Below are 5,213 nucleotides of genomic sequence, written 5' to 3' on the forward strand. Positions count from 1 at the left end.
CGGGTGAATTGGCTGGTGACTGTAGAAAATTGAAACTGGACACACACCTTTCTCCTCTAACAAAAATTAACTCTCACTAGTTAAAGGACTTAAACTTAAGACATGAAACAATGAAAATTCTTAGAGACAGTGCATGGGAAACGCTTGATAAAATTGGCTTGGGAGAATATTTTATGAGGAGGACACCCCAGGCAATTGAAGCAACATCAAAAATACATTACTGGGATCTGATCAAATTAAAAAGCTTCTGCACTGCCAAGGACACACTAAGTAAAGCAAATAGACAGCCCTCAGAATTGGAGAGGATTTTTGCAAGTTATATTTCCAACAAAGATCTAATAACCAGAATCCACAGGGAACTCAAACAACTTACTAAAAAAAAAAAAAAAAAAAAAAAGAAAAGAAAGAAAGAAAAGAAAACCATTTCATTGTGGGCAAGAGATATGAACAGAAGCTTCTCTGAAGAACATAGGCGCATGGTCTACAGACACATGAAAAAATGCTCATCATCATTAATCATCAGAGAAATGCAAACCAAAACTACTCTGAGATACCATCCAACTCCCCTAAAGGTAGCCCACATTACAAAATCCCAAAACTACAGATGTTGGTGTGGATGTGGAGAAAAGGGAACACTTCTGCACTGCTGGTGGGAATGCAAGGTAGTACGTCCTTTTTGGAAGGAAGTTTGGAGGACACTCAGGGATCTAAATATAGACCAGCCATTTTATCCTGCAATTCCTCTTCTAGGTGTATATCCAAATAACCAAAAATCATTTAGCAATAAAGATATTTTCACCACATTGTTCATTGCAGCTCAATCTATTATTGCCAAGTCACGGAAGAAGTCCAAGTGCCGATTAACCCAAGAATGGATTAATAAATTGTGGTATATGTATACCATGCAATATTATGCAGCATTAAGAAAAAAAATAAGACTTTACCTCTTTTATGTTTACATGGATGGAGCTGGAAAATATTCTTCTTAGTAAAGTATCTCAGGAATGGAAAAATATATATCCAATGTACTCACTCAGTAGTACATATCCAAAGTACTACTGAGAAACCAATTTACAATCACTCACACATGCATGTGAAAAATGAAACACAACTATAGCCTAGGATGAAGGATAGAAGGGAAGGGAGAAGGGAAGGGAGAGGGGAAGGGAGGGGGGTGAGTCAATAGAGGGAGGGTTGATAGGAGGACCACACCTATGGATTGCAAGTACAAGTTGGATCTATCAGGTGTAGAGCATGTCTTAATCCTGTAAATGGGTCAAAGTGGTGAAGGCTATGTTGTTTAGTAGGATGTCAGCATTCCAATTTGTGCAAATAATCAACACATTTAATCCTATAATGGCATAAATATATTTACGATCTATGAACGACTTAATAAAAAAAATACAAAAGTAAACACACACACACACACACACAAAGGGCCCCAAATATGGAGCCCACCACTCTTTGTCACTGTTTCAAGTAGTTGTGCTTTCTTCTGTTGCTCTTCCCACACACAGCCTCCTAAAGCTACCTTTTGGGGCTACACAGCATTGGTGTCCCTAAGGATTAGACTTGTTTTCTCTAATCTGGATTGGTTAAGCTGAGCCTGGTATTCTAGTTGGTGCTTCTATACAAGGGGTAGCTCCTGGTTGAATTGTCCCAGAGGGTGGGGCTAGAACCAACCCAGCAAGAGCAGACAACAGCTACAGTGTCAGTCCCACTAAAAAACAAGCCTTTCTCCAGTAACTGGAGGAGAAGAATCCCACCACTTGCAATGTGCCACACAGGGTTTCCTAGAGCAGGGTTGTCTAAGGCTAGGCCCATGTCTCTCAAAGCTGGTAAGGGAAGAGGTGGGACAGAGACTTCAGGTGGAGTCCCTAGTGTTGACAGAATTTCTTTCTGCAGTAAGAAATTCTTTCTCAGTGATTTAAAGGATAAACCCACAGACAACACAGATAAGTGATACAATAGTATTTATTAGATATAAATGAATACAGAAGGAATAAAAAGCACCAGAACCTCTGGCAGAGTGGGGAGACAAAAGTGGGAAGTCCCATGTGGGTCTATTGTCTAAGGCGTTATATACTGTTTTGTAAATAGGGAGGTCTTTAGAATTTCATTTAGCTAGGGCTTGATAGACAGATGACACCTTTTCAGTGTTGATTAGCAAATGAGGGTGTTAACAAATGAATGAAGTCCCTCAGTTCCAGCCAGAGCAAGGGAGTCCACTTCAGAAGAGGCCTGGCTTATATGAAATACTGGCAAAACTGCTTTTCTCCCATCTTACTTGTATTCAGAAAGTGAAGTTTGGAAAAAAAAAAAAAAGTCTTTTTGCCCAGGCCTAGAAAATGTGGGTCCCTGGCCACTCCTGAATGGGGAATCCTGTATCAATTCTCCATGTAGAAACTCTAACTGCTGTTAGGAAAAAAGAGAGCTGATTCAATATTAACTGCTTCCTGTTGGATCAGGCAATAATAAAAGGGAATAGTTAGTTGGTTTTCTGAGAAGGGTGATCAAGGGATCCACAATAGAATTGAGTCTTGGACTGGAACCACTTTTACTATTTGTGGCCTGATGATGTCATCTCTGGAAGACACAATTCTAATTATCATATTAAAAGGCAAAGGTAGAAGAGTGAGATGACAGGCTTGATTGCAATGTCATTGGTGTCAGGTTGGAATTAACAAAGATAACAAGAGAATGGAGCAAGGTGGTGGCCTGGAAGGATCTATTTGCTGGCTTCTCTTAGCATGGCAGGGGAGAAAAAGAGAATTTAACTTTATCAGGCTCAGGGAACTTTCCTGGAGTCATCACTCTGAGGGCAGTGGTGGACTACAGGAGACAACAGATCAGCTGTAGCTGTGGAAGATGGATTTAGTAGGCAAGTGCCTGGGAGCCAGTGGGAACTGCCTCGACCTCCACAGGGGAATGGGGAGAAGAGGAAGCCTTTCTGTAGTTTTCAGACTTTGGGGAAGCTGTACATTTCATGGAAGTCTGGAAGAGCAGGTGGAGTGGAGCAGCATACAGCTACCAGATTTGAATACCAACATTCAAATGGAGAGGATTTACCATCGACTTGGTTTGCTTGTAGGGTGGCTATACTGGGAAGGTCTCAACTACCATTGTGAGAATGGCTTGTGAGTAGGTCTGTCTTGTCTGTGAGTATGACCCAAAGCACAGCTGACTCTGCCCTGCCTGCCAAGATTGGGCTTCCAATTTTGGAGCAAGCTGAGTGGCTCCCATATCCCTAGGAAATTGTTGTCAGGGGGTACTGAGAGACTTGTCTCCTAAGGATTCTGGAGAGTTTTAAAGCCCCAAGCAGGGGTGGGAAGGCTAAATGCTGAGGAATAAATCAGACACTCACTGAGGGCAACTAAATCAGGAAGACAGAGTGTGTCCTGTTAAGAAACTAGAGAATGGTATCTAGTATGTGTTCTCTGGCTCCCAAAATTACAGTGCCACTTGGTGTCCCAGAATATATATTGCAATATATATGTGTGTATAGAAATATTTCTATTATATTTGTACCATTCCTCTCTACATATAATTTTCTTTTTTTTTTTTTAGTATATTTTTCTCCATTTCTTTGTTGCTAAAGTAGTTGCTATTTTTTGCTACTTGACCTCTTTTGTTTTTACTAATTTTGTTGGTTCTATTATTTCTTGTTTGTTTTCTGTGTGGTTTCATTGAATCAATATTTTTTCCTGAATAACTAAATATTTTGAAAGTAACACAGGTATGGAAATAGAATGAGAACTCACTTTGACAATTGTAAATTTAGCTGAGATAAACAGTCTAGCACAAATGTCTTTTCTTCTGGATAGATGCCCAGTCATGGGATCGCAGGATCAAATGGGAGGAATAGTTTGAGTTCTTTGAGGGTTCTCCATACTTCCTTCGAAAAAGTATGTATTAGTTTGTAGTCCCACCAGCAGTGTAAAAGTGTCCCTTCTCTCCACATCCACTCCAGGACCTACAGTTCTGAGATTTTGTGATGTGGGTTATTCTCACTGGAGTTAGATGACAACTCAGAGTGGTTTGATTTGCATTTCTCTAATAATCAGGGGCAATGAGCACTATTTCATATGTTTGTTATCCATTCATCTTTAGAGAAGATTCTATTCATCTCTCTTGCCTATTGATATAAGGAATTGTTATTATTTCGTATGTTTGTTATCCATTCTTCTTCTTTAGAGAAGATTCTATTCATCTCTCTTGCCTATTGATATAAGAGATTGTTCGCTTTTTTCATGTTGATTAATTTGAGTTCTCTATAAATCCATCTTTGCAAACCTTTGTCCAATACAAAATATGCAAATATCCTTTCCCATTGTGAAGGTTGTCTATTTGCTTTGGTTGTTATTTCTTTAGCTGTACAGAAGCTTTTCAGTCAAATTAAATCCTATTTGTTTATTGTTGTTTTTGCAATTGCCACGAGAATAGAGTATTTTTCTACAGATGGCATTGAATCTGTAGATTGCTTTGGGAAGTATAAACACTTTATCAATGTTGATTCTTCCAGCCTGGTACATGGTATGTTCTTCCATTTGTTCCATTTGCAATTTCTTTTCTTATGGTTTCATAATTTTCTTTATAGGAGTCCTTCAACTCTTTTTTTAGGTATATTCCTAGGTATTTCATTTTCTTTGAAGCTACGGTGAAGGGAGTTGTGTCCTTAGTTAGCCTCTCATCTTGGCTAATAACATTCCTATGAAAGCTATAAATTAGTTTCAAAATAGGGCTGTGTACATTGAATACTTTTTCTTCCATTCTTGAGACTCTTTGCTAAGAAGAACATTTCCCAGTTCTATCCATGTAAACATGAAGAAGGTAAAGTCACCATCTTTCTTTACAGCTGCATAATATTTCATGGTGTACATATACCACAATTTATTGATCCATGTGTGGGTTGATGGGCACTTGGGCTTCTTCCATGACCTAACAATTATGAATTGGGCTGCAATTCATACAGCCCAATTTCTGATACAAATATCTTTGCTGTAATGCAATTTTTTGTCTTCTGGATATATACCTAATAAAGGAATTGCAGGATCAAATGACAGGTCTATTTTTAGTTCTCTAAGTGTTCTCCAGATGTCTCTACAAAAGGAAAGAATTAATTTGCATACTCACCAGCAGTGTAGACGTGTTTCCTTTTCTCTACATCCACGATAGCATCTCTGGTTTTGGGATTTTGTGATATGGGCTAATCT

Source organism: Otolemur garnettii, unplaced genomic scaffold (assembly GCF_000181295.1).
Source record: "Otolemur garnettii isolate 467f Iridium unplaced genomic scaffold, OtoGar3 scaffold00157, whole genome shotgun sequence".
Taxonomy (NCBI): Eukaryota; Metazoa; Chordata; class Mammalia; order Primates; family Galagidae; genus Otolemur; species Otolemur garnettii.